Here is a 12,515-nt window from a genome sequence, read left to right on the forward strand (position 1 = left end):
AAAAACCATTTATCCAATTTTAATCCATTTCCATTTAAATCCATTCATAATCCAAGTTCATTATCCATTTTACAATATCCAATTCACACAAAACCAGTTATTTCATCCAATTTCAATTTTAATCCATTTTCTCTTTTATCCATTTATGCTAACCACATCCAAAGACAAGTGAAAAGTTGCTAACTGAATTGTGACGAAATGCAGAAGGAGAAAGCAAAACCAAGCTGAAACGCGAATGAGCCAGTTGCAATACAAGCCAACTGCGGAAACACATCAAAAATTCTGCATAAAAACTCTGCATAAAACACATCAAAAATTCTGCATTACATGACCAAAATTCTGCACAAAAACTCTGCATAAAACACACAAAAATTCTGCATAAAAATTCTGCAACAACACACAAAAACTCTGCATAAAATACAGCAAAAATTCTGCATTCCAAAACCAAAATTCTGCATAAAATACAGCAAAAATTCTGCATTTAAATACCACCAAAAACCTGCACTTGGCCTCATACCATCATCATGAGCACCCTGTTGTAGCAGCCCTGAACACCAACCAAATGAGCAAGGTCAAATCAATGCAAGGAAAGAATAAAGTGGAACAGTTGTAACACAAATATGAACTGCAATCCAACACATATCCTGTTGCAGAGTTGTGGTACAACCTTCCCAAAGCTAGCAGTTGACCATCTAATCCTCATAAATGTCACACCTACTGCACATAAAAAAGGGAACAAGGCATTATACCTGCTGAATGCACATAACCAAGTTGCAAGATAATTTTGCCATGAACCTGTGAAACCATGAGGAAAACCAACTCAAAGCCTGCGTGTATCACATCAGTTGCATCATTAAGCCACCAATCAAAAATGTATGGGATTTGGATTAAGACTATGTCATGAGTCAATGCATCATGTTGCCGAACCATATTGAAACACAAGTCAGAATAACCTAACTAAATGCTGTTGCAATGCCATGCTACAAAGAAACCAAGCCTGCATATCCATAACCATTCAGCATCAACAGTAAGGCTAGAAGCATTGTGTGGTAGCAAGCAAAATAACAGGTCCAATGCATACATACCAGAAGCTACTGCATCCAAAAATGTCATGCTTCAAGGGTGAACTATAGTGCAGACCCTGAGGAAATGATTATACAGTTGGTTTATCAAGAACTCACTAAAGCATAGCCCCGTAACTAGCTCACTCGAAGTTTACAGCCCACGGTAATGATCATTGCAAGTCAGAGGAAGTCGTTACCTGAGTAGACAGTCCAAGATAATCCCAATGGCCAATGGCAGCTCTTCTTTTCACCATGACAAGTCAATCCAACCTATGGAAGTTATGAAAATCACAAGCTTTGCAATGCATTGAGGTAGTTCACAGTAGAGGGAATGAGCAACACCAATTCAGCAACCATGTCCTGCAAAATTCAAATCAGTGGTTATTCAAGCAACAATCCAGTTATTGAATACAAACTAGTTTGGTTTAATACAGATATCCACGGTTGGATCAAAGAATTAGAAGAGAATTAGAGAATTGAAGTTGTGTCAAAACCCACGTGACTTAATTCAAAACTCACCTTCTCATTCACTTAGGTGCCAGCTGGATGATTCAGACTTAATTCTCCAAACTACCCTCTTGGATTGTGCTATATAAGAGGCAATCATTGCCAATCATTGGGTTCAGAAATTTTTCCCTCATTCCCAAAGCACTTTGCACTCAATTCTCACCTTCAGTATACGCTCATCTTCCATTGTTGTGAGAGCTTCATCACTCGAAGCTCTACACAGCAGAGCTAAGCCACCGCCACCGCCGGAAGCTTCAAAGCTTGAAGATCGTTATCGCTCACATTTTTCCAATCCTTTCAACATTACGAGAGGAGGAAGAGAGACGCTCAAAAGTGGATCGGAAGCATACCGGTGATCTTCGTCATCATCGCCGCCACGACCGGAAGCTTCGAAGCTCGCAGATCGTCATCGCTCATACGCTTCCAGCTCGCTCCAACAGTGCGAGAAGAGGAAGAGAGGCGTTTAGAAGTTGTGCTCGTGTTCGTCATCATCGTCGCCACCTCCGTCGTCGTCTTCGCCAGGTAGTTCTTAATCCTTATGCTTACACTTTGATTCCTTTGCCATGATGATGTATTGGATTTTGGATGATGTTATTGGTTACCGTTGCATAATCGGTTGTGAACTTCAGGTACAATCTCCATATGAGACTTGAGAGCCTTTCCGCTTGTGAATAAGCGCGTTTGATAAGCGCTTTTTTCTGTTTATTTTTTCCTTTTCGTTACTTGCTTTCAGTAGATGCAGTATGGATTTGATAGGGCCTATGGCACTTCACCATTCACACCCCCTGCTAGTAGGCCCGTGTTACTTTTCCTTTGAGCCATTTTGCTGTTTGTGTTTTGTCACCTTTAGTAATTAGGATTAGGCTTAGGCTTAAGTAATTTTAGGATTAATTAGGTAATTTAGGATTAGGTTAATATACTAATTAGGATAATCATAAATTAATTGGTTAATGATCGGTTTAGATTTATAATTTGCTAATTATTTAGAATTTAATTCTTGGATAATTGTTTAGAATTGTTGATAATTGTTTTTTTAGATTTAGAATTGACATTTTGATATTTGGTTAATATTTTAGAATTGATATTTGTGTTAATTGTTTTCTTGAATATTTTCTATTTTGATCTAACATCTAACAATTAACTCTAACATTTAATTTTCGCATTTCTAACTTCTAACACTTTATAATTCCGCTTCTAACTCCTTTAATTTTCCGCTTTTACTTTCCGCTCCTAACCTTTAATTTTGGTCATTTACTTTATGCACCTTTATCTGTTATTTTTTTATTTTTCTTTTATCACATTGTACATCCATATTCCATCATATTCACTTCATTCTAAAATGAATCTAAAAATGGTCAAGACTTTAAAAAATGAAAAAAGATAACAATCTCCCAAGCATGAAGAGAACTTTGGACAATGGACTTAGAGACTCATTAGGACCCTTTGCAAAAGAGACTTTGGACAAATGTGACCTAACATGGAAGAAATGTGCAAGGATCAAGAAGAATTTGTAATATCAATTGTAATCTTTTGCATGCTTTCTAGCTTAGTACACAATTGCACACACATGGCTTTCTCTTGGGCTATCTGACAATGAGACCTTTTATTTCCGCACTCCCTTGTACTTTACATGTACCCCCCTCCCCTTTCCGATGTACGCATTTACTTGCTTTCTTTTATTGCTTGGCTAGTTACTCCTTAGGCATTAGGAACGTTCACACCATTTCGCAACCAATAATCAAACCCTTGATCCAACGTCAAGTGGTTCTTTTCTTAAGTCAAAAACAATAAACAAACCCTTGATCCAACGTCAAGCGGTCATTTTCTAAACCAAACTCAAAAATACAATAAATGGCGATTAGGATCGTACGCCACGAGCCTTAAGCGATAAAGAAGGGGTGAGACTGGAGCTCTCCTACACTCATCCTGAATGCTTCGAACACAAGACGTTCGGCTTGACCGTTTGAGGCATTCACCTTTATCCATAGTCTTTAGTGCAATCCGAAATCAATAACACTTTCTTCAAAACTTAAAAACAATTCAACGCATTCAAACCTTTTGTTTGAGCCTTAGGGCGACACCATTCGAAAACCCTTCTTCGAGGTAATAAAATCAACGAAACAAACACAAACAAATTTCGAAACCACGAATTACGGACGCTCTGATTTCTCACTTCAACAAGTGGGCATACGTAGGCACGAGGATCCATTCCTTGGCGAGCACACTAATTTAAAATCTACCTCCATTCCGCAAACCTTTGGCAAGCAAACATTCGATAAACAATACGCACATAAGCGCAAACATCCTAGATGGTTCCCATGGAATACCATGGATGTGAGGGGTGCTAATACCTTCCCCTCGCATAACCGACTTCCGAACCTGTTCATGGTTACGATGACCATACTTTGGGGTTTTCTCGATATTTTCTCTTTCCTTTGGAATAAATAAAAACCGACGGCGACTCTGTATTTTTCGCGTAGCGACAGTAAGGTACCAAATACTTAAGTGATTTTGGCATGTTATGAGATATGGGCCAAAATGCACTTAAGTGGGCTTTTTGGCTTGAAGCCCACACAAGTGGTTCTATAAATAGAACCCCTTGTGTAGAAGCATTGTCACTCTCACTGAGACAGAAAACACAACTGAAGAGTTGGAATTTCGTATTCCTCTCTCACTCAAAGCCTTCATTCATAACAGCTAGCACTGCGATTGAAGGAATCCGTTCGTGTGGACTGAGTAGAGACGTTGTCATCGTTCAACGTTCGTGATCGCCCTGTGGATCTGTATCAAAGGTTTTGATCATTATCAGAGATCTGCACCAAAGGTTTGAATCGCCACAAGAGGTAACGATTCTATCACTGATCATGCCCATTCGTAAGGATCACTAAATGGAGAAATTCTTAAATTCAGTTGCGCCTTGGATGGCAATTCTCCTTCAAACTCATGATGTAAGGTGGAGCCGGATAGAGGCATAGGGGAGACCATTTCCATCCTGGAGGTTGGTGTGGGATTTCCTTCCTTTATCAATAGTGTTTGCAAGATTTCCATAACCAAGCTCATCTGAGTCTTTAGTTGGCTGATCTCTTCCTCCAATGCGGCTTGGCATTGTTGGAGTTCTTCCACAATGGCTTGAGACATACTTCTAGTTCTAAGCGTACGTCAGGAAATCAGCTAGTGGGGTAGAAACAGAAGGTGGTATAAGGTTTTGCTTATGAGATGCAAATGATGCATGAATGCGATGTTTATTTATGAATGCATGGGTGAGAAGATTTCCACAGGTTTTTAGGCATGGGTTCATGGTTTTGGATCATCGTGACTAAGCATGGAGTTAACAATGACTGCTTAGTAAACCAAGGTTCTCGCTTTGTATGGTCTAAGGCTTTTAGAAAATTGGGTGTAAGACACTGCCCCTAGAGTCATGGACTTCCTTGACTGTCAGCCGCTTATGTCAATTTACTTGCCAGGCGACTGCTTCATCAAAGTCATCTACTCTAAGGGAGATCTTCGTATCGACCCTTACGAGGAAGGCACCTCGGTGGCCTATACTGCGCGACCATCGGTCTAGGCTAGCCATAGTTTTAAAGGTTCTAAAAGGGGTCTTAGGGTCATTGACTCTAGTAAAAGCAAAGATGCTTACGCCGAAAGCACGACGGTCATCAATCCCCTAAAGAGAATCTACCACTAAGTGAGGTTCTCGTACGACCCTAACGAGGAAGGTACCTCGCGGATCAATACTACTCAACCTCTCCTATCTCAAGCAAGCTCTCAGACTCGGGTGGAGAGTCCTTCACACAAGGTTTTTTCCTTTGCAATCATTATTGCTTCCAAAAATTCTTCGTCACAGAACCAAAGTTTCGGACCAACAGGCAAACAAAGAAAATATGTATAGGTTAGCAACAAAAGCAATATATACAAAAAAAAACATAATAGATAAAGTCTCCATGCATGTGAAAAAGAAACAACCCGAACTAGGATAGACTTGCTTAGGGAATTTTGGTGTCCCCAGCAGAGTCACCAGTTGTCGCTACCGGGATTTCACGATAACGAAATCGGGACTAAAGAGAATGCCAAAGAGAGGCAAAGTCAGAAGAGTCGCCACCGAATTTTATTTAGTTTACCTCTATCGGATAGGAGAGGAGAAATAGTCGATAAAACCCTCGGAAAAGAGACGCGCACGGGAAGCGCTAAAAGAGAATAAGGAATTGGTCTCGCAACCGAGATTTGGGTTCGGAAGTCGGTTACGTAAGGGGGAGGTATTAGCACCCCTTAAGTCCATGGTACTCCATGGGAACCATTTGGGTTGTTTTACATACATGGGATTTATCTATTATTGTTTTATTTTCAAATGAATGTGTGAAAAGAAGGGGGTATTTTTGTTATTATAGTGCTTGACAAGGATTGTGGCCCTTGTGCCTACACATCACTCATTCGGGGATGAGGAATCAGAGCTCCGTAGTTCGGAGTATAAAATATTTGTGTGTTGGTTGATCTTACCTTTGAAAAAAGGGTTTTCGGGATGATGCCCTAAGGCACAAAAAAGAGTTTGATGAGTTGTATTATTTTTACCTTGAATAAGGGTTTTATGAAAGAATGTTTTTGATTATATTGTACTAAAGTCTATGGGCGGAGGTGATTATTCTAGACAACAAGTCAAGCGTCTTGCGTCCAAAATAATCAGAGTAAGGGTAAGAATGCTCCATTCTCACTTATTCTCCACCACTTAAGGCTCGTGGCGCACAATAATAATCGTAATTATTAAGTGTTTTGAATTTAATTATGAAAATGCCACTTGACGTTGAATCAAGGGTTTATTTTATTTTGATTATGAAATTTGGCTTATGCAACATGAATGCAAAGTAACCAACAAGAAATTAAAGAGTCTCATTGTAAGGTAGCCCAAGAGAAAGCCTTTTGTGTGCAAAAGGGACCTAAGCTAAAAAAAAGGATAATGGTCTTACAAACATGTCCCCCTAAGGTGATGTCATGATGCCATTCTTACAACATGCATGTAAGTTACGGATGAAAATCCAACGTTTACAAAGTATCACAAAGAGTAAAGGAAGGCCTCCAAGCAAAGGTCCTAAGATGAAATCCTCTAAGTCCAAGTTGATTAAGAGTGGAGTGAATATTTTTGGTCTTTATCATTTTATCATGTTTTTGTTATTTTTAATGTATGATGACAATAAAATAAATAACAAGTAAATAAACATGCATGATGAGTTTGTACAATGATGATGATAATGAGTACTTGAATGTAAATTACAAGGTAACGACATAAAAGTAAATCACAAGATAAAGAATGACAATATCACAATAATAATGGTTAGTGAATGTAAATGACACATTAAGGGATAGCTTATCATTGATTCAAAGTATTGAAGATGATTGAAAAATCAACTAACAATAGATTTGTAACAAAGAAAGTTATGCAACCCTAAGTCCATGGTTAGTGAATAATAAAATAAATTGCCAGGAAGTAAAGTGCAATAATATAAATGTTAGAAGTTAGTAGTTAATGGTTAGTGGTTAGTAGAATAACAATAAGCAAATAGAATAACAAGTTAATGTAAAGAGTATGGTTTCATCTATGTATCAAATGACCCAAACATGGTTGAAATAGAGGCAACCTATCAATGCCTCAAAGTATCATGAAGGATCTATTGATCAATCATTAATAGGTTTGAAACATTGAAGGTTTTATCAACTCTAAACAACCATGGTCATGATCTAATAGAACTCATCAACCAAATAAATGTAATAACAAGTCAACAATAAATATTAAATGATAACAAGAAACAATGTAAAGGAAATGGTTTCATCTATGTATCAAATGACCCAAACATGGTTGAAATAGAGGCAACATATCAATGCCTCAAAGTATCATGAAGGATTTATTGATCAATCATTAATAGGTTTGAAACATTGAAGGTTTTATCAACTCTAAACAACCATAGTCATGATCTAATAGATCTCATCAACCAAATAAATGTAAATGATAACAAGAAACAAAGTTTGATTGAAAATGATGAATAAAAAATAGTAAGAGCAAAAATTCCCCAAAAGGGTGTAAACCCAACAAAAACCACTTGTCTCAAAGTTGACTCAAATATCTCTCAAAATACAACCCAAGAGTAAAAATCCATTTTCAAACACAAAACAAAACCAAAAAAGATCAAGGAGTTTGAGTCCAAAATATTACCAAGATTGTGGTGTCAAAACTAGGTTGTTGTTGTGTTTGGGTTTGAGAATGAAACAAAAAGCTTGGAAGAGGGTGGTTATGGTTGTTGTGGTAGAAAAATGGAAGGGAAGAAATTTGTATATTTATGTGGTGGTGGTGAATGATTATGTAAGTGAAGGTTACAAGTTTGCTACTGTTTTTTGTTGTGTGGATATGGTGGATTTTTTACATGGTGGTTGGGAGGTTCAAAGGAGAAAAGAGGGTTTGGGTGAGTTAGGGTTTAGGTTGAAAAGAGGGAGCTTGAATGTGATTTGGATAGAGGTTTTGTGGTTGTCAAACTTGAAAAATGAGTGGGGATAGTGCTCTATTTATAGGGGAAGCAAAGGGGTTGAAGTGGGTGAAAGAAAAGGTCCCCTGGGTAAAAAACAGAGTTTTATCTGTTGTCTGCGCAGGTGTAATCGGTTACACAGTCCCAAAATGGCCAAAAAATCAGTTTTTGGTCTGGGTAATCGGTTACCCTGATTAGGGTAACCGGTTACCCAATTTTTTTTTGAAATAATGAATGTATGCATGTGCAGTATGGTCATGGATCAGATGAAAATTGTATCGGGGTAGGGTGAACTTTGGGGTATGACAAGTATAAATATAGAAGAATGTGCATCAAAATGCACTGATCAATAATCATTCATAAGTCTAAAGTCAACATTTGAATGTCTTAGGAAATTTCACCAAAAATCCATGCAAAACGGTTAATTGGTACAATAATCATTTAAATCATCATTGCATTATTCCATTAGAAGTTCATTAATAATTTCAAGCATTGTAATAAAAGTAAAGGAAAAATTAACATTGCACATGTTGAGAAAATTGGCTAAAATTGCATGTTTCTTTATTCACTTTAGAGAAATAAATTCATGACCATTTAATTCATCATCATAACTTTTTTTTCACATTTTATTAATCATTTTCATGCATCATAAATCAAAAGTCAAGAAAAGTCAAGTTTTTGGCACTAAAAGACAAAAAAGATCACACTTATTTTGCCAAACCACTCATGCATCTAACACACCTTCAAATTCAAATTAAATTCACAATGTAGCAGTAATTTGGAGTGCATTACACCAGATATTTTGCATCAAATCCAAAATAAATTCAAATTTCCCGCAAATTCCATCAAATTCAAGTGAAATGCATTCACACTTTTCTAATTTTTCCATAACCCCAAGTTTAAGCTTTAACCTATTTCTATAAAAATTATTGAACAAAAGTTTTTTGGACCTTCTTCGAAGCTTGATCAGAGAGCCATGCGTCCATCGTTGTTGTCGGAAAGTTATTTAGGTTTTTCGTCAAAGTAAGCATAATCCTCATTTTTTTCTTGTGTTTTATGTATGTTATGATGTTTATACATGCTTAAGAAACTTATTTCAAACATTAATTCCATGAAAACACATTTAAATTGAATTTTTCAAAACTTGCTCAAGAACACTTATGAACTCAAGAACATAAAAATGGAAAAATTCCAAATCTCAATAATAAATTGAAAACTCATATACCATTTGAACCGAATTTTCACGATGATAACAAATATATAATTACTTTTGTGTTTGTATTTGTATGTTGGTCGAATCGAACGATTCTTCATTATGTATTTCGTCCACTTTTTTCCTTGATCCTCATGAACTGTAATTTGTTTGCTAAATTTGATTACATATTTGGATCCGGGGAGAAAATTCAAGTCTAACGGTATATAATTTGTAATTTAATTATTTGAATTGGGGATTTTTTTAAGTTTTGTTCATGCGGTTTTTGAGAAAAATGATGAACAATGTTGAATAATGATGACCAATAAGGAATGAATCCATATTTAATAACAACCATCCATTGCATATGTCTATATCCTTTTGTTTTGTCTATATCCTTTAATAATGGTACATAAATGTATTTTCTAAGTTAAAAACCTTTGGTCCAACGCCAAGTGGATTTTCAAATCCTGATTCATTTCAAACCATTTTCACAATTCGCTCCGCAACGCAAATAAAACGCTTGACTCAATATCAAGCTCTTTTCTCAAACAAATATCAACATGACTAACTTATACTTTGGCCATTTTCAACAATAATGAAAGAAAAAGACTATCTGGGTTTAATGTCCAGTCATAGTCCCAAATACCAGACCCAAGTCGTAATAGTATGCAGGTCCAAATGTTTGTCTTCCGCCCAAAAAACTCAAATGTGTATTCTTTTCACAATAAATTTAAAGAAAAAGACTACTTAGGTGTAAGGTCCAATCACAGTTCCAAATATTAAGTCCAGGTCGTAATAGCTTGCAAGCCCAAGTGTTTGTCTTTCACTCAAAACACTCGTAAATATTCCAAACATTTTTGTAATAAATTGGATTAAAGAGGCTACTTGGGTGTAATGTCCAATCATAGTCTCAAGTATTAGACCCAAGCCGTAATAGCTTGCAAGTAAAAAATACTCGTTTCCAACCCTAAAACATACTCACCACATCAATCTTATTTTCTCACAGTCGTGGGATCGAAAACCTTTTCAAAATGAATATTGTTTAGTTTATTCAACTGCGATGCAAACACATGTCATAAGTCTCCAATTGAGAGTCGTGTTTTACCACTAGAGCGCGATCTAAACATTCATTCAGTAAAATCGACCAACCAACAAACATTTTCTACGAAGAACTACATAGCTTTGAATTCCTCATTGTACCTGAGGATACATAGGAGCGAGACCCACAATCTCATCAAACACCCTAATAAAAAAATTTTTTCGACCCATTTTCCTTTTTTGTTAAACCTTTATTACTCTAAGAAAACAAATAACATAAGCTAACATTTCAATCCCAAATCTAACTAAATGGTTCCCGATGAGTACAACGAATGTGAGGGGAGATAGTACCTTCCCCTCGCATAATCGACTCTCGAACCCAAATTTTGATGCGACGACCATTTTCTTTTTTTAAAGGGTTTTATCGATATTTCTTACTTTCCTTTTGGAAAAAATAAAGTTAGGTGGCGACTCTGTTATCTTGAGCGTGCAAGTACTCATGGTCATTTTTCACGCTGCGACACAAAGCTACTGCAATATTATAGACCACATTTTCTAACCACATTTACATTGTTTTGATCAACCCATTTCATTTAACCAACATTGAAATTACATAGTTTCATAACATTAAATTACATAATGTTTTGAGCACAACCCTGTTTGAAATACATGGTTAAAAACACTGAATTAAACCTTAAACTAATAATTTCAAACGCCATTGTAATTTTCAACATTCCTCTTATGCTCAAAACATCATTCTTCAATTTGAATATATTATTCCTTTTCCTTTCAACATGTAATGCCTTCCATCAACTACTTTATCACCTATCCACTTGAAAAAATTACATCCCTTCACCATATGATTTTTGTAATTCCTACAACCCCAAAACTTTTTCCCAACATTCGCACAGTTCAAATTTGCAACAGTACGAACAATGCACTATTCTTGGCGCCAACAATCTCTCCTCTTGTTTCTTATGACCACAGATTCCAATGACCCGCAAATTTGGTTGTTTGATTTTTGAATAGGTGCTATAATTCATTGATATCTTAGCAAAAATTATGAAGATGATGGTTTGGATGAAGAGGGTTCTTAAAGATATTTGGAAGAAAAATGATGAAGGAAGAAGATGAATAGTAGCTCTAGAACACGAGTGATAATGTTAAAATGAAGAAACATGAAGTTTAAAATGTTAATATAATCCCTTTATGAGTTACTAATGAAAGTCAAGCCTTGTTGTCATGCCAAATTAGCCTAGTTAACGTTTTTTAAGCCAATTTAACAATAAGGATTAAGTTGTCTAACGAAACCATTGTTAAGGGACTAAGTTGTAATGTTTATTAAATAAGGGATTAAAGTGAAATTTGGATGTAAGTTAAAGGACTTCAGCATTAAATAATCCTATAATGTATGCTCTACTTCATTCCTTTGGATTATGTTGGTGATTGAATTGTCCCTTGAATTGACTCGTTATACTTCAAAATCTATAAATGATTAAAACTTACTATGAACTATTGGTTTGACAGTATTAGGAAATCATTATCATATCTTATACATGACAACATGTATCTCTAAGTGGATCTGTTGTGTAATGGATCACAAGAACTTCGGGGGGATTGATGGTTGTGTCTCCAAAAGCATTAAGGGGAGTTACATGTTGGGTGTGAATATGGAAGTAGAGAAAAGGTATATAGGGGGTGAATAGACCCAAATTAAAAAATACAACCTTTGTATTCCAAAATCAGAGTGTTTTTAAAAATGAGCTACAGGCGGAAGGTTTGAAGCAGAAATGAAATTTATACAATTGATTATGATCAAGCAAACACGGTTTGTTTCATAAATATCCAAGATTATAGAGATTAAACGCTTGGTATTAATTGTTTAAAGTTATGTAGTCACAATAAGTGTACACAATTGATTCAACATGAGGATTCTTAAATTCAATTAGTTTTCAAATTTATCAATCATAATACTAGCTTGACTAGTTATCCAATTCCAACAAAACCTAAGCTTTACGTAATTAATCGCTATGAAGAACAAAACAATATAATACGAAGGAACTGAAAACATTATTATGCAATCACTACACATATAAATGCAAGAGTATGAGTTAGGGAGATGACACCAATACTTATACTGATTAGGGGTTCATCCTCGCTTGGCATGCATGCACTCTTTAATGGTTTCCAATTGGAACCTACATA

The 12,515-nt window shown here is 36.0% G+C and overlaps 1 long non-coding RNA gene across 2 annotated transcripts; it reads right to left on the reverse strand.

The window, feature by feature from the left end:
• Positions 1-294: 294 nt before the first annotated feature.
• Positions 295-2,456, reverse strand: LOC127122919 (uncharacterized). Of its 2 annotated transcripts, XR_007803550.1 has the most exons (4): positions 1,584-2,456; positions 1,262-1,424; positions 1,086-1,141; positions 295-997 (listed from the first exon to the last, which is right to left on the reverse strand). It is a non-coding gene; the product is annotated as an uncharacterized LOC127122919 (long non-coding RNA). The 2 variants fall into 2 exon arrangements; XR_007803549.1 differs by having other exon boundaries at positions 295-1,141.
• Positions 2,457-12,515: the final 10,059 nt, after the last annotated feature.

The sequence above is a fragment of the Lathyrus oleraceus genome, chromosome 1, assembly GCF_024323335.1.
Source record: "Lathyrus oleraceus cultivar Zhongwan6 chromosome 1, CAAS_Psat_ZW6_1.0, whole genome shotgun sequence".
Classification (NCBI taxonomy): Eukaryota; Viridiplantae; Streptophyta; class Magnoliopsida; order Fabales; family Fabaceae; genus Lathyrus; species Lathyrus oleraceus.